The sequence below is a fragment of the Ursus arctos genome, unplaced genomic scaffold (assembly GCF_023065955.2).
Source record: "Ursus arctos isolate Adak ecotype North America unplaced genomic scaffold, UrsArc2.0 scaffold_10, whole genome shotgun sequence".
Taxonomy (NCBI): Eukaryota; Metazoa; Chordata; class Mammalia; order Carnivora; family Ursidae; genus Ursus; species Ursus arctos.
Genome location: NW_026622764.1, coordinates 8,351,544 through 8,370,009, shown reverse-complemented (window position 1 = coordinate 8,370,009; position 18,466 = coordinate 8,351,544).

The following is an 18,466-nucleotide window of genomic DNA, read 5'->3' as shown; positions in this document are numbered from 1 at the left end:
TGCTCTGGGTTTTCACTTACTTTTCCATAGCTCATCAGAGCCCTTAGCCAATTCTTTGGAATGGATTTAGAAAAAGTCACTCCTGCACATAAACAGCTGCATAATCTTGGATGAGTTACTTAATCTTCTTAAGCCTCAATTTTGATAATAGGATTGTCAAGGCATTGAATATGTCAGAAACCATTTTAGGTAGTTTTAAATGCATCATTATGTAGTACTGTTAATCCTCTCAAAAAACCTTATGAGGCAGAAACTGTTAGCATCCCTAATTTGCAGATGAACAAACTAAGGTTCAGAAAGGTTCTGTTTGCTCAAGATGATTTATCTAGTGAGTGGTAGAGCTAGGCAGTCTTAATTATGACTCACTCTTTAACCACAACAAAGTTTTTTAATCTACTGTTTCTTTTGCTAAAACATGGCTATACTTAAATTTAAATGTTGTTGTGGAATGAGGCCAGGTAGGTACAAATAAAAGGGGCCTCACCATATACTGGAATCCCCGGAACTGAGAGTGTTCAAGATTTCAGTCATCCTGTAGGGCAAAGTGTCCATGATGGGGGATGCAGGGCAGCAACATAGCCCCATGGGACCATTTAGGGGCACAGTTTAGAATGGTGGCATGACGTTGGGCTATATTTAGTTCTGCCATTTCCTTAGGAACGTTTCATTCCAAAACAACTCTATGGTTTGAGACATTTCCAACCACTCCAGGGAAGAATGTGGTAGGTCTGGGAATTTGAGATTTCATCAGATCCAACATGGACAATCTTAGGGGCAAGATAGGCTTAGGAAGCAATTTATACTTTCCACAGAAAGCCCTGGAATCTTACAACTTGCTGGAGTTTTGGAATGTAGTGAAGAGAGTCTTCTGGGACCATCTGTGTCGTGTTCAGAGGCCGTAGTAAAGTGGCATGAATTGAAACAACTCCTCAGTGGGCTTTGTTATCCCTTTGATTTCCCTGCCTGTGCTTAGGGAATTCCCCATCTTCTGAGTATTTGTGGAGGAGAGTCAGCCTCCCCCCGTAGAAGGAAAAATGCCAGACACACACTTCCCTATTTCCTTTTGCAGCTGGGAGTACTGAATCATGACTTCATTGTGGAGAGTTAGGACCAGAGGCTCCATTTTTGTGTGTGATGGTTGGAGCAAGATCAGGTGTCCAAGTGGCAGCAGGTTGCACATTCACCGCCACTGGCAGGAACCACGTCTCCTGGCTACGAAGTTGTGTGGCCACCGGGAACCAGAGAATGTTAGTGATCATTCACCTCCAAGATCCACCACCACGTGCTGCACTTCCGGCAGAGCCTGTAGCACACGTGTGGGCTAGCTCGAACTTCATCCCAAATACAGAGCTCATCTTCTGCATCTTCCCCTCAGCCCTGATTCACTCTTTTTTTTTTAAAGATTTTATTTATTTATTTATTTGACAGAGATAGACAGCCAGCGAGAGAAGGAACACAAGCAGGGGGAGTTGGAGAGGAAGAAGCAGGCTCATAGCGGAGGAGCCTGATGTGGGGCTCGATCCCATAACGCTGGGATCATGCCCTGAGCCGAAGGCAGACGCTTAACCGCTGTGCCACCCAGGCGCCCCGTCTGATTCACTCTTTTAAGGTATCGCTTTTATGACCGTAATCTTTGGTCTGCAGCCCTCTCTGTTATCCCCTATTTTACAGCTACCTCTCAAATTCCCTTTCTTGGTTCTTGTTTTCAGTTGTGAATCTAGGCAGCTAAGTATATAGGAATTGTTTAGCCAGTAACTTTCCTTAGGTTTCTTTCAGGTTCTTATCACTTCAGACCTTTCATTCATCACTTACTTTCCAGGCCCAGATCATCCAAGCGTGGGTTATTTTTGCCCATCCTGCAGGATACAGGCTGATATGGAGGGAGTTTACTTAAAATTATGTGTGTGGGTTTCAGAACTAGAAAAGCTTCAGTGACAGCATGGACCCATTACCTCCAAAGTTGGGTTTCCAGATCTCAGCAGTGCCCTCCAAGTGTCACCGGGGGACCAGACACACGTGTGTGCGGGAAAATGCTCAACCCAGTGCTGAGCACACAGACAGACCCTTCTAGAATGCTTGCTCTTGGAATGTGGAGTGTGGGAGGGAGAGGTGTTGTTCTCAGTTTGGGAGAGTCTAGTTATACTTCCCTCTCTGGTTACCAGGTAGAGATCAACTTCTACATGGGCATGTCCTTAATTCACTCCACTGACTTTTTGGAACTCAGAAGCTCTGGGTTTTGAATCTATTCCCTTCTCCACATCCTTTTTGAAGGCAGAAGCACTCTAGCAGGGTGTTGTAGTCCATTCTTTTCAGGGTCAAACTATAATTGGCAATTCTAAAGTGCACCTAAGCCAATATATTCAAGAAATAATGAACATACATAATGTTCAAAAGGGAATATAAATACAGGCAAGGGAAAGTGGCAGTAGCTTGTGTGAGCTGCTGTTCACACCAAGAAGAGCCCTCCTGGGACAGCTGGCTTTGAGATACCGGCCATGCCTGTTTTCTCCTGGCATTCTTCTCTTGCTATAGGAGATCCACTCTCCTGTGTCAGGGCAAAGCCCCTACGCTGATCTAGTCATTCTGCTCTGACTCCTTCTTCTCTCTCTCACCTTCTGTGTTGTATACTTCTGTTGTATATTTCTCCCAGCTTCCCTAAAGTTGGCTGAAGAGAACGTTTTGGAGAGTGGGGACTCTGGGAATCATTTTTATAAGTTTGCACCTCGTTAGAAAGATGTCCAGTCACTCTTCTTGTATCTCCCCTCTCCTCCCCCACCTCCCACCTTGTCAGACTCACAACATGAGGGCCCAGGGGAGTCAGGGGTGCTGGGAGGAGACGGCAAGCATTTCTTGAGGTACCGGGCCCAGGCACTGTGCTTGCCATTTTACTCATAGTCTTTGATTTCAGTGCCACTGTAATCCAACCAGAAAAGAGTCCTATCACTCTTTTATAGATGAGGAAACTGAAGCTCCAAGAGACTATACAACTTGCTTACTGTCAAATAGTCAATAAACAAAGGGCTGGGATCTGAACCCCAATTGGTCTGACTCCAGATCAGGTGATCATTTCAACCCCTCCCCCCATTCTATCTCTTGCAGTTCTAACACTATTCAACAGTCCCTATAAACAGTCTCTAAGTCTCTACTTGTCCCCAGTTTAACAGGAAGAAGGATGGGAAAGGATTAAAAAATGCTGGACTCGGAAGGTTCTAGAATACAAATGACTGTCTATCACTTTTTGTCAGGGGTGGATGTTCAAGTTTACCCCTGGATGGCTGTGTTCGCTGTATAAATCTGGAAGGCCTTTCCTACTTTGTCCAGGGGTGGTAGAGGTTTTCCAAGGTTTTCCGTTGCAGGAGCAAAGGGACAAGATTAAACTATTATCAGGTGAAACCACCTGCAGTCCCAATTTCAAAATATTTTTGCCTTCAAATGACTTCTCTGGAGGAAAAGGGGCTATAAATCCCCCCAAATAAATAATAATAAATGTTCTGGTCTGTGTGTGTATCACAGGGAGATTACTTTGGCATGCTGGCACTTAGCAAATGAGAAATGTCAAAACAAATAAACTGCTTAATCCATATTGGATCATGACAAATTGATTTGGAAATCCTGTTTTCTCCTATCAGGTGCTGCTTCAGAGATGGATTGTTTCACATTTTTTATACTGGCTTTGAGGCCTTTGACTCATGTTATTGAGAATAGAAAGGCAATTTAGCAGTTCTAGGAGGTATCTGACAAAATGCTTTAAAAAAAGTTTTTATCATCCTTTTCCTGAATTGATATTTTATGTCACCTCTGTGCAGAGTCATGGTTACATCGACTTTTTATGCTGGGAAAAATACTGTACCTAAGTATCTATAACCATTTCTATCATCTTCCATTTATTATTAATTCATCCTGAATATCTATAAAGAAAGTTATCTGCTTTCAAATTATGCAGAATCCTAATGACTTTGGTAGCTATCATCATTCAATTACTGCTAAAGAGATTCTTAATAAATTATTGTATTTAAAACAAACTTGTAAGAAGCTATTTCTTTTCCTATCAAATTAAGACTCACAAGTTATAATTTATGGCCATACCTTCACTTACATCTTTACATTATTCTTAATCAGCCACTTTCTTATAAGCTTAATAATAATAATAGATAACAACATAGAACACACCGCTTTTGTGTCATCAAATGCCCACCTGAAACTCTAAGGTGGATACTATTATTACCTGCATATTGGGGATGAGCAAACTGATACAGACTCAGTAACTTGCTCAGAGGTCATAGGTGATGAAGGATAACACCTGGAATTGAATGGAGGCGCCCATACTGTATCTCCTTAATAAATGAAGAAAGGAAGCTCCATATTCTCTCTTCAGACTGCGAAAACATTTTAGACAATCGTATTTCTTTTTTATTTTATTTGCCAATTTAACATAACCTCAGAGCGTTACAAATACTTGGAATATGTATTTCTCATGCATATATCGTTATTTCTTAGCAATGTTGTCACTGCATGGGCCCACAGTGGAGGGGTGGTCACTAAATCAGAGCCACGTGACTCTGTGGGCAATGTCAATCAGTAGGACGAGAAAGACATTATGGAGCAAGGAATTTGGGTTCTCCTCCAGGCCTCCTCACCCCCCAGATAATCAGTTAGGAAACACCAGCAGTCGTTCACTCTGACTTCTGCTGAGGCCCAAGTGTGTCTGCTGTGTTCCTGTGGTGGCAGTTCCAGGATGGGCACAAGGGTGACACCCCCACACCAACGTCATGTGGGAAGACAGGCCCACCGCCGACCATGTGAAGTGTAAGAGCAATGCCCCATGCCAGCGGTCGTAAACTGGTGACTGCAGGCCAAGTATGGCACAGAGATGTGTTGAGTTTGGCCCACTAAATGTCTTACCTTTTAAAAATTAGCTGCCAGTGTTTCAAAACAGGAAGTATTTCCACACATCCAGATCTCCTTTCCCTCATGAAACATCAGAAGAGCTGGCAACACTGGGATCTCATCCACACATTCCAGCTGATCTAGAGGCAGCTGCCCTGTTTGGATGATTGGTTCATTTTTCAACTCACCCCAATTCTCGCCATGCACCATTTTCTTATTAACTCATCCATTTGGTATCTGAAGGGGCCAATTATTGGCATTTGAGTTTGAGACACCTGCTTCTGCGAAAGTTTTGTTCTTGATTCTTGTGATGAGTAAATTTCTCTGATGCATTCAGTTGTTTTATGGTTAAATTTCATATCAAAAACATTGTAGAAGAAACATGGGCTTTGCAGTGAGATAGATCTGGGCTCGAATTTGGATCCTGGATGTGACTGGTCCAATTACCTTGAATAAGTTCCTTGCTGTCTTTGACCTTCATCTTCTTCCTGTGTCAAATGGGAAAATTACCACCTGACAGAGAACTGTGAGTACATATTTGGCTTTCAATAAATGTTGGTTCCCTCCACCTTTGCTACTAAATGTGGTGTTATAGAATCTGGGAGAACAAAGATGAATAAGACTAGGACTTTTTTAAAGTCTCACAGCCTGGTGTGGGGTCACGTGATCCATGTTGTTAACTTTGATCGCTTGCTTAGCAGTGGCTTCTCCACTATAAAGTTACAATTTTCCCTTTTGGGATCAATATACAATTTGCTGGAAGGCATTTGGAGATGTCATAAATATCTTATTTATCACCAACCTTCACTCAGCCATATCTGAGGATCCAGAAATGATTTTTATCTGTATAAATTCTTATGATGGTGACCAAGACAACATCTGAGCAAGGTGTTGGGACTCAGGGAACACAATCAATGTTTTTACAGACAGGGCATGGCCAGGCCTTTTTTGTCCCTACTGCATCTCAGGATACCTTTGTTAATACCTCTGCAGTGAAGACAATCCGGCCTGCTATTCATCTCGACACTGCTTACTCATTTGTTGGCTTGGGTGTGGGTCAAAAGAGGTCCACTCCCCTCACTGTGGTGGGGTGGGAAGAGCAACACCTGGGTTCTTTCATTTCCTTGGTTGAATGTGGTGAACTGACTCCCACCAAGAGGATAGAGTCAAGGAGGCTTTAGAAATGTGCAAAAATGCATGGAGCTTCTCACACTGGCATACCTACAATGCTGCTTTAAAACCTCTTACATATTAAATCCCATATCCATCTGGAGCATTAAGTCCTGTACCTTTCTCACTTTTGTAAGGGTCCTAAATAAGTCACTTTTATAAATTCTTAACACTCTGATGATGAACACTTTATGTTAATAATTTAATTATTCACTTGGATTCCTATAAAATATAGAAAATCCAGTTATGCATGAGAACTAGTAGAAAATAAATACAGAAGTATATAGGAAGATTAGATGATTTTTATTTACTTTCTGTCAATTTCTAAGTAGAAAATGTTCACAGACCTATATCCCCATTATAAAAATGATATAATTTGGTATACAGAGAAAATAATAAAAATATTTCCATAGTTTATCTTGCCGACAGATCTGAATTTAGTGTTACATTCTTTTTTTTCCCCCAACATATTCTTCTTTTACAACATGTAACTTTATACTATTTTTAATTATATGGGATATACAATTTTACCTTACATTGTATCACAAACTAGTCCCATAAATTTATTCTCATAAACTATTATGTAGCCTATATAATCCTTACTTTTAATATCTGCATGAAATTTTTTTTTAAAGATTTTTATTTATTTGACAGAGAGAAAGGCAGCGATAGAGGGAGCACAAGCAGAGGGAGTGGGAGAGGGAGAAGCAGGCTTCCCACTGAGCAGGGAGCCCGATGCGGGGCTTGATCCCAGAACGCTGGGATCATGACCCGAGCTGAAGGCAGACGCTTAACGACTGAGGCACCCAGGCGTCCCTGCATGAAGTTTAATTGAGTGCATGTAACGGTGTAGTTGGCCACTCTTCTATAAGATGTTTATTAGAAAAATTTCTGTAATGAATATTACTTTGCACAATGCTTTTATGTATTTAAGACTTTTTTAAGGTAAGGAAGAGGTATTTCACAGGAAAAGACTTTTAAAAACTTTTGATGCATATGATTAAATCAATTTTCAATATACTTTGGCCACTTTTCATTGTTAATGGTAAAGTATTAGTCTGTTAATCTAATAGTGTTACCAGTCTTTATTATGTTTCTATGTTAAAAAATCCCTTTGATTGGAAATATTTATTGCCATTGGTGTTGAACATTTTAAAATGTTCCTTACCTTTCCTCATTTATAGAATTTATCTTCTGTATATATATCTATTCTATTCTCAGTGCTTTTCTTAGAAATGTCTTTGAACTCTTATATATGTAACTCAAATATTCCTACTCTCATCAGCCTGTGGCTACAAAGACCTAACCCGGAAATAATTCTAGCATGGCTGGGGCCATTTTGGTCTGACTGATAGAAATCAGCAACTCTCCAGTGCCTCCCATTAGAATCTTCAAAAGTGTACCTGGTTTGGCCATGGTCCAGGTTGCCAGCTATGGTACAGGATAGATACACAGCTTTGGGGTGTTCTCTGGCCCATGTCCATGAGACCCCTTAGAGAAACTTCATCTGTTGCTGGCTATCAGAAGAATGCCAAGGGCATGCCACGGATGCTGTCTCCAGACATCCCCAAACGTCTATTCATCCAGGTGTAAGAGCATTGCTAGGTTCAGAGGTTTGGGAGAATTTCTTCTTTCTAGTTTATCACTTGGTCCTCCTAGACTTCAGGAGCTCAGGGTCATTCAAATTCTATTTGGACTATTCCACTGAATTTCGTTTCTTATTCCCCTCACTACAGGCTCAAAGCCTGATCTGGAAATATGAGTGAAAAAACCTTCTGTCCAGTTTTTCTCCCTCTTTGAGGATCCTCTCTTCCAACCAAAATTCCTTCCTCCCGCATGAAGCAAGAGCTGCTGAATACATCAATAGATACAAGCATGTGGCCCAGGGGTATGATAAGTCCAAATCATATTAAAACATAATATCCACAATCCCTCGTCTTTCTCTACCATCTGAAGATAAGAGAATCTTTGCATGTTTAGTTACTTGGCTTCCTTTGTGCTGATCCTTGTGAGTGGTAAAAACAGGCATTAGAAAACTGGAGACAGTGATCAACAAAGAAGAGGGAGGGAATACATAGATGAAAAAATATGATCTTGGAGTGGGAGGATTTGGATGAGCTGATCCAAAAAGAGGACTGAAGAATGAGGAGAAAATGACCTTGTGCTAGAATTTTAAGAGCATAAGAAGAACCCCTGAGCATTGTAGAAATTGGGGATTTTGTCTTCCCAGCATATATTTCCTTTTCTACTTTCGCGGACTCTTGTTTCTTATAGTAAACCTGTTTCATGTGGTTTGAGATTAGGTAGATGTGTCTTCACCCCATCATGGAGGTGGGCCTGTGAACCCAAAAGTCATAGAGCTCTTTGGAACATTTACTGGATCTATTGGGGAAGGGAAGGGCCTCTCTTCTTTGGGATCAATGGCTCTGATGACTATGTAGTCCCGCAGGAGCTGGTGACCATCTTTGCCACCATGTTGTGAAAGCCTGAGACTAAAACGAATGCAGAGGTGAGATGAGCCTAGGGACAGAGGGATACACATAGTCCTAATGATACCACTGGGGACTCTGGATTCAGCCATGATAGGAGCAGGTCCACTCCTGGACTTTCCAGGTATTTGAGAAAAGAAATTCCGTATTTTCTCATGTTAATTTGATTGAGTATCTAAAACCTGTAATCAACAGTCTTGACCACTCCAAGATGAGAGATAATGGCAGGGTTATAGAAGTTTTGCTCTGTACCCTTGGTGTCACCTCAGCTCCCTTGGTTTCCTCAACTTCAGTAAAAATGTACTTTACTGTTCAAGGGTTTTGGATCTGGATTTGCATCTCTTCTGAATGATCTTTAAAGATGAAGCCAAAAGCTCATTCAGACTACAGAAGTTAAGAAGTGTTTTCTGTATGAGTGGTCTTTGGGCCCTAGTTCAGGCAGCTGGAAATACCTAAAAAATGATTAACCCTTGAGGCAAATATCTTTTCCTAGACTATTTGCTGATTTTCTTGTAAAGGGAAATTATAAGAAGGTCTTATAAGAATAAACATCATGGAAAGAAGGTCTTATAAGAATAAACATCATGGAAAGAAGGACAGTTGGGTTGAAAAATAGGATCAGAGGGAATAGATGCTTCCAGACAGAAATGTGTTTTTACTTATAACTGATCATTGTATTTAGCTGTACGTTTCCTGGCAGCTATAGACAAAAAGGAAAGATTTGGGGTTAGAGTTGTCACAGAAATTCATTCAAGGCAAACATTAACGTGGAGCTAGATGCTGATGGGAGCATAGTATTGAGAAGTCCATGTACCCAGCTCCCTGGATTAATTCACATAAAAGTGTTGCATGTTGTGTTCATCACGAGGTGGACTCTGAGAAGGAGCTTAGTGCACGGAAAGGTTGTCCAGGTGTGTTCTTGGGATCGTCACCTCCAGAAGAGAAGGGAAAATAGCAGGATTGGGCAGAGAGAGATATCAGGCCAGGCCATAGTCTCTGTGAAGCCTTAGGCAACTCTCTGGGGCCCGCTGAGGCTGGCAGGACCCTTCAGAGCTGTCCTGAATGGGAGAAAGGAGCTGGGGTTGCCCTGGCAAAGAGGAATGTCTTTGGTGAAACTGCTTTCTTCAGGCCCTACCCCCAAGTAGTACAATTGTTTAAATAGCCGTCATTCTTGACTCCCAGCTGGACTGTAAATTCCAGGGAGTCTGGAATCCTTGTTTTAAATCATATTTCATTGCTTAAAAACTTAACACCGGGCTGAGCACAAAGTAGATGCTCAATGAGGCAAAGTGAATAAATGGGTAGTCAGAGTATTGAGGATCATGCAAAAATAGTAATGCAAATTAATATCAAGAAATAATTTTGTTTCCACCTTGAAAATACATCTAAGAGTTGAGGCATCCTCACTACCTCTCCTGCTAGTACCCAGATCCAAGCCACTGTCGTCTCTCATCTTTCCCTGATGCTGTTAATGACATTGGTCCCTTTCAGTGTTCTCAGTGGAGCTGTGAGAACTGTCCTGTTGAAGGGTAAGTCAGATAATGTCACTCTCCTAGTGAATGCCACCAGGGGCTCCTGATTTCCTTCAGAGCAAAACAAAATGTCCTTCCAATGGCCTGCAAGGCCCCTTTCCTTTCCTGACCTTGACTCCATCACTCTCCCACACCACCATTTTGCCTGGCCACAATGGTGCCCTTGCTGTTTCCACTGTGGGGCCTTTGCACTGGCTGCTTCATCTGCCTTCAGTGCTTTTTCCCTACATAACCCTGTGGCTCCCTCCTCACTCCCTTAAAATCTTTTCTCACTTGAGAACAATTTACTTTGAAACTTAGAATTTCAACTTTTAGAATTTCCCCAACACTTGTGGTTCTTATCCTACACTATTCCTACCTCCCCATACAACCCTAGCAGGCTCTATCATATGCTTTCTATATTGTCTTGTTTTTTCTTAATCAGTTCTCACTAGAATGTGAGTTCTACAAAGGACACAGTGTTTTACTGTTGTTCGGTTTGTCTACCGTCTAGAACAGTGCCTTGTTCAACAAATACTCCCGAATGAATGAATGAGGGACTTTCTGCTTAGAGTTTAAGGTGGGGCAGATTTCACTTGGTTGTGAAATACAAGGAGATTCAGCAGTCTGAGAGAGTGGGAATATTCTCGGGCAAGCTTGGCCGTGGAGACGAGTGGTCTGGGCGCTGAGCGATGTGCATCTATCTGCTTCATTTCTAACGCATCTGCAGTGTGGCTCTCTGCTTCCCTGGTCAGTGGGTGGAAAATGCTTCCCCACCCAACCTAACAGGTCCTGCACTTAAAGTGCTTAGAACAAGGGCTGCCTGTTGTTTTTAAATCAGTATGCCACAGATCTTGGCCTCCAGAAAGAATTAGAATTTCTCTCTTTTGTTTCCAAATTCCATTCCCCTGGGAGAGTCTCTGGTTGTTCCTCCTTGGATCAGTGGTTCTCCCCTCTGTTCAACTAGTGGAGAGGGGAAATAAGGTTGGGAATAAGGTTGCCAGACTGTGCATAGGCCACCCCTATGGTCATGAGGCCAGTTTAGGAAGGCAAGCTGCTTCTCCTTAGGAATCACGGTCACCCAGGGCATTTGTCCTGCTTCTCCCCTCCATCCCCATCTCCTTTCCCTGCTTTTCTGACTCCTCCTACACTGTTCTTTGTTTATGGTTAACAAAGAAGCTCAGGCGGTGCTAGCCTCAGGCCCAGGAGACTGCACTGGTGAAGGGCCCATCTGGCCCTGCCTTTCAGTCTCTGACCCGGTATAGGTCTCCTGGTATTGTGTGGCTGAGGCCATAGACTGCTCCTTGGTTGTCCCCGGACACTTTTCATTGTGTCTCTTACGCAGTGTGTTAACCCCACAGGTGCTGCTCCCTGCCACAGCCTGGCTAAGGAGTCTGCAGCTGGAATGGGGCCCCCAGCCCGCTCCTAAGCTTTCCTGATAGGAGCGGCCTGGGGGAGCAGCAAGCAGTTCCTTTCAGACCTGCCTTGCTAAGGAAAGCGTTGGTTTGTTCTGGTCCATGCTCGGCTGGCTTAAAAGGAGTTGCAGGGACTGAAGCAATGATATTCTGTGGTGCCTTGTCCAAAGCAACCTTAAGAAATCATTTATAAGCACTTGATATTTTCCCCCCTTTTAAAATTAAACTGGTAGATGATAAGCATCAGTAAGCTTTACCTAAGCCTGGCTTCCTGCCACTTTTTCCCCCATCTCAGACTGGGAAACTCAAAAGATTATGTAAATGTGTTTGTTGTAAATCTTGGATATCTTCTCTGGGGCACCGCACAGCTTTGGATAAGAGACGAAGATAAATTTCCCGGTCATTTTTTGAGCTCTTGCTCAGGTTGGGCGTTGTGTTCTCATAAGGGGGCATTTTAACAGGACGTTCTGAGGCATTTATAGGAAATGTCCTCAAATGCTGAGCTGCCCATGGGGTAGAGAGACAGTTCCATATGCAGGTGCGGGGAGCGCTTCCCCTGAACTGAGAGGGGAAGAAAAGGCAATCAGACACTCTTGTCAGGCTGTACAGACCACCCACCAAGTTGACTCCACGGGCTGACCTTTTGTATACAGAATAGATGAAGCGATGCCTGCTGGCAGAGTAAAAACACCGTTAAGTGCAAACGAAGGTCCATCAGCTAAATTGAAGGATGAACAAATGCAAAGGTTACTACAAGGTGCCCTGGGTGCTGGGGAGCTGAACTGTTTTATCTGGAGGCCCATGAAATTACTGGAAGGGACCCCCCTCTAGAAAGGGTGAAGCCAAGGGGCTGGATGAGATTCCTGGGCCCATAGTGACAAGCAGAAACGGTAGAGCTCATGCGAGACCCAGAGAGCCTCTGGCAGAGCCGAGTGGTCTGTGCCTGGGGAGGAGAGAAGAGCAAACACATCGATCCTGGGACTGGGTTCAGCAGCCAGAAAACACCAGCAACCAGCTCTCTCTCCCTTTCTCTTCTGATGGAAGAGAAATTAAAAACCACAGCAAACTGAGTATCACCTGTGTGTTTCATAGTCAACATGTGGCTGTGAAAATATTTTTTTGCTGGTTGCTTTTACTAGAAATGGCTCTGTACCATGACATGTTTGTGATGTGATTAAATAATGCTTCCTGCTTTATCCCTAGATGGGGCTCACTGTTATCTATGTAATTTAGTTAAGATGACATGTGCAAGTGCTCCTTTTTTATGCCTGTAGTTTATGTTTAACGATTTGAGTGTTTTTAATACAATATCAACAATTTAAAACTTAGAGGACTAATCATTTATTTTGTATGGCTCTAAGATGAGAACTTAAATTTCATACTGGAGGAAAGTCACACATCCCTTCCCTCCTCTGATCTATGACTTCATCTATTACTGATTTTGACCTATAACTTATTTATCATGCAACCTCAGCTAAATGCAATGAAGAAAAGCAAGGGAATCTACTGCAAGCCTATTACACTCTCCGTCAGCCTGAGTGTCCGTGGGTTTGCCAGCATGGCCCCTGAGCTCTGGCTTCTGAACAGGTTTCCTGAGGTCCTGGGGACTCCCCAAAGTACCAAGCAGACAGTCCTCCCCACTGAAGCTCCACTGGACCCATTCTATCTTGGGATTTCCTGTCATATTGGTTTCAAAAAACATTTATTCCTACTTAAGAATAAGTTTGCACATTGTTTCTATATCACACTGAGTCTTCACGACATTCTTGTGGGTTCATGATGATTTCCATTTCACAGACTGTTCAATTCAGGCTCAGAGTAGTCAGCTGGCATGGAGTCCCAGAGGTTGGTAAATGTCTCCCCAGCCCCAGGCAGTGTTTCTCCAAAGCTCTTTCCACTGAAGTAAGAAAAGAAGGCTCTGAGAGGTTATATAAAAAGTTTATACATGGGGTGCCTGGGTGGTGCATCGGTTGGGCATCTGACTCTTGGTTTTGGCTCAGGTCACAATCTCAGGGTTGTGAGATTAAGCCCTGTGTTGGGCCCTGTGCTCAGTGTGGAGTCTGCTTGATACTCTCTCTCCCTCTCCCTCTGCCCTCCCCCACTATGCTCTCTCTCTCTGTAAAATAAAATAGATCTTTAAAAAAAAGTTCATACACAAATGCTTATGCATGCGTCTCATAAACAATTTTTTAAAAAGATTTTATTTATTTATTTGAGAGAGAGAGCATGAGCAGGGGGAAGGGGCAGAGGGAGAGGGACAAGCAGAGTCCCCACTGAGCAGGGAGCCCAGCAAGGGGCTTGATTCCAGGACTCTGGGATCATGACCTGAACCGAAGGCAGACACGTAACCAACTGAGTCACCCAGGCGCCCCTACACATGCTCCTCATAGAGGAGACCCCCAACTGTCACTCACATCCTCATTTATCACTAGGATGATGGATCTGATTACCAGATTTCTAGCCACTCACTCAGCAAGTTCAACAAATGTTTATTGAGTTAGGAGTCAAATAGAAGTCTACTTCAACCAAGAGTGAGGCTAGGAGGGTGCAGGGAGCTAGGCTGAGGGTGCAGAGAGCGAGGCTGAGAGGGTGCAGGGAGCCAGGCTGAGAGGGTGCAGGGAGTGAGGCTGAGAGGGTGCAGGGAGCGGGGCTGAGAGGGTGCAGGGAGCGAGGCTGGAGGGTGCAGGGAGAACAGGACAGACTTTGCCTGCCTTCATGAGGCTTATAGCAAAGGGGAAAGATTATAAATTTACTGTCAGTTTTGAGATAAACCAGGCCCTACGAGATAAGTAGCATGAGTCTGATGGTTAGGAAAGAGCTACCCAAAGCAGATCCTCTGAGAGATATTGGCCCAACAGCAAAGCCGGGGGCAAAAGAGCTGTGGAAGCCAGACGCAGAGGCCATGGTTTTTAGCTCTCTGTGTGATGATAATAACAGCTCCATTAAGTCTTTACTACAGCCTTATTAATATTATTGAATTCTTCCAGCAAGCCCGTGAGAAAATAGTAACCATTACGCATGTTTACAGATGAGAATGCTGAGTTCTCAGAGGTCAAGCGACAACTCCCTGAGGTTCAAAGCCAAGGAGGGGACAGGGGCGTTCTGAGGGTGTTTCCATGGCTCCGCACAGCCCTTAATGCTGACTGAGCAGAGTGGAGGAATCACAGTCCCTTTTACTGCTTGTTAGACTCAAATTGGATCCCCACGCTCCCTTTCCTTTCTTGCTGGAGGCCTGAGGGATTCTCACCAGTTCTTTTCGTCTGTAAACTCACAGCATCCCCATCAGCCTTGTCAGCACCCCCACCTGGTCCTCCGGAACTTGCTCCCCCAAGACAAGTGTAGGGCACTTGTGTTCTCATCTAGAGCGCAGATCCCTGTGGGAATATAGGTGGGGAGGGACTCAAACACTGCGGGCAGCTCTCGAGCTTGGGAGCCTTTAATGGCTGGGATATTGGCCACTCTATTAAGACAACTTCTGCTGGAGGCTACATCTCACTGTCTTTTATGTCTCAGTTTGTGGGCTGGTGTTAGAATGGGGTCATAACAGGAGAGGGCAACGGATAGCCACTTAGATGCTTGCTTCTCTCTTGTGAGCAATTGCAAGTTTTAAAACTTTTCAAGGTCCCTGCTTCACACAGGGACTGTGATGCACAGTGAGCAGAGAGAATTCTGGAAAAGATGTATGTTATTTTGGGTGGTTTCAACAAAGTTTGTTTTTCCTGATTTGAAAATGGAATTAGACTGTTTTAAACATTTTTTCAATTCACCCTTTACTATTAAACAACAATCAGCAATGCTTAAAATTCTAAAAAATATTTAATGTCATTGGGAGAGGTCACATATAAATGTGTTTACACAGCCTTGTATGGATTCCAAGTCAGAATAAATTCCTCAGGCTCCATGCCCATCTTTCCAATTTTAAATAAGAGGTTTTTTAAATACCTTAGTCAGGGCATGAGGTTTTTAACATTTAAGAGAGAAAACTATCTCCATAAATGTTATTTTGATTTATCAGGGATCTCAGAAGCAAATCCAAACAGCATTTATCCCTGGTTTATTGTTAATTTATTATTTATTAAACACTTCATATATGGTAGGCACTGGGGAAATCCAGAAGTGACTCAAACAGGCAAGATACTGGTTTCATTAAATTTATTTAATGAAGAGAGGCAGATAATGGTATAAAAAGGAAATGAAAGATTAATTTCTGATAGTGAAAAGTGAGATGAAGAAAACAGGGTAATGTGATAGAGACCCTAACTTATGGTTGGGGAGGGGAGTCTAGACCAGGGAAGGCTGTTAACAACGGTGAGCTTTCAGCAGAGACCTGAGTGAAGAGGAGCCAACCAGGGAATGGGTTTCCAGGCAGAGGGACTAAAAATGCAAAGGCTGAGGTGGGCTTTATGATTTCAAGGAACAGAAGGGCTCATGTGTCTCAGGTGATACACAGTGAGTAGAGAGAATTCTGGAAAAGGTGAAATAGAGGAGGAGGCTGGGCCCAGAAACAAGGTCCTGATATGAATTTAGTCTATATGAATTGGGGAGCCACTGGAGAGTTTTATTCAGGAAGCTGACATAAATTGAAAACAGTTAAAAAGATTACTCTGGATTACAGGGAAGTTAAAGTGCGGAGAGCTTGTCAGGTGGTCAGGAAAGTCCAGGCAGGATAGGAGGGTTGTTAGGCCAGGGAGGAGGCAATAGAGGTGGGAAGAAGTGGGTGAAGTCCAGGTGTATTTCAGAAGTTAGAGCTGCTGTGATTTGCTGGTGGATCACATGTGGGGAGTGAAGGGAGGAGTGGGAGGAAGGAAGATTTCCAGGCTTTTGACTCAAGCAACTGTGTGACTGGCTGGTAGTGATGTTTACTGAAATGGGGAACAGCAAGAGAGGATCCGGGGTATAGATCACAGACTCTGTTTTGCAGTGTAGAGTGTGGCATTCATCATATACATGAAGTGGAGATCATGGGAGGAGGAGGAAAAATGAACAAAGGGAAGCTGGGAGGGGCAGGTGGTCAGGCGAATGGGGAACTAGTGTTGTCATAGAAAACAACGGAAGAAAGTGGTCCAAGAAGGGGGGGTGGCCGGCTGTATCGTGGGGAAGGCAGAATATCATGATGATTGAAGAGGGACCACTGGATCTCCCAACATGGAGTTCACTGACGATCTTCATTTGGTCAGTTTATAGACAGAACAGAAACCCAGCTGGAGCTCTATTACACTATTGGAAATCTGATCAAAATTCTACTTCAAAATTGGAAATTGGGATGCAACATCAGTTGTGGAGAAAATGGGAGTGAGGAAGTAGAGACAGAATAGTCCACACTCAGTTGGAAGTGATTCTGTGAGAGGGAGCATAGACCTTGGCTGGTCAAGGTATTTGTGTGTTAGTTGTAAGGTGGGAGATGTATAGTATAGTTGTATTTTAAAAGGAAAGTTCTAGTATTGAGGGAGAATTAGGAATGTAGAAGAGAGGGGAGATGAGATAATTCCTGATAATAGCTAGGCAAAGTCTTTGCGAAGTGAGTAAGTGAGGATAGGATACAGAGCACCCAAAGGAAGTATAGATTTTGATACAGTCTGAGCCATTAAGAGGGAGGGACAACAATAGACAGAGATAAGACAAGGCTAGCCAACTTGGTGGTGTTGAGATAAGGGAAGTCCCCTCATGACTTCTATTTTCTCACTATGAGATGATAAAAAACAGACCTAAAGATAGAAACCTTTGTGGACAAGTCTAGGGAAAAATCCATTAAAAAATGTAAAGGGGTGTGGGCATCAGTTTGATTGCTTCAAGAGGTAAACCTTCAAGCTCTCTAGAACGATTCACATCCCTGGGGGTCTCCAGGACTGAGGTCCTAAGCAGAGGTGTCTTGTTAGATGTCAGCACCTACTGGTGAAGTCTGGACACTGCAGTCCAGAGCTGCTGAATATTAGCCATTCAGAGCTTCCTACTTCACAGAGACTAGAATTCAAACTCCATTTCAATGCCCCATATTTGGATTCAGCCTTCTTTCTTATCTTAACTTTTCCAGAAGGTTCTAGAAGTTTTTAGCATCAGAAGGTAGCTGAGTGGAAATTCTGAATATGAGAATGATGCCAAAGGAAAAGTGATTAATAATTAACAAACTACCCTTTAACTGATTTCTTAGAAAAACGTATTATTTGAGAATAAAGTTCTTATTTTATAATGAAAGTATATAGGATAGTAGAACTTTTCAGAACCATGGATATATGCAAGAAACTTTGATCCATTAATTATTCTTTTCTTCCTATGTTTCCAACTTCTGCTCAGTTGGCCTTTGTTTCTCCACATACAAATATATTCCAGTCCTTCCCTCTTAACACAGGAAACCTCTTATTACTTTCTGAAGTCTGGCTTGCAGACTCTTTTCCTTAGGCAGCGCCTTAGATATTTATTTTCTCTAGTGCTTGTTTGGCATTTTTCTCTCCACGCTGTGCAATTTTCTGGACAATCTTATCCACACCAAAGGCTTCAGTTATTACTTATACCCTCTGATGAGCCAGATAACTGTGTTTAGGTTCCTCTCCTCAACTGGAGATGGGGTGCAGGTGATAGGTGGCTCATGGGCATCTCCTGCGCGTACCCCATCTTCAACTCAATCCAAATAAAACTGGATTTGTCACCCACCCCACCTGCGCTACCTGTGGTCTGAAGGTTGGTGAATGCAATCTTCTTCTTTACAGATGCCCAAGCAGGAAACAAAGAAATTATGACCTCCATCCCTTACCTCTGATATGTACGTGGCCCTCGGAATCTTTCAAATACACACCCACCTTTCCTTCTCTTCTTTCTCCTAGACTTTTGCCAAAGAAGCACTTGCTGGTTCTCCCACATCCAGTCACTCCCCGCACATCCTTTTTCCATTACTTACTTCTCTAATCCCATTTCTTGTTTTTCCTCTACAAGGTCAAGTTGTAGCTTAACCAAACCACTTACCCATCTATGAATAGGTTAAACTCTCAAATCTGTGGCT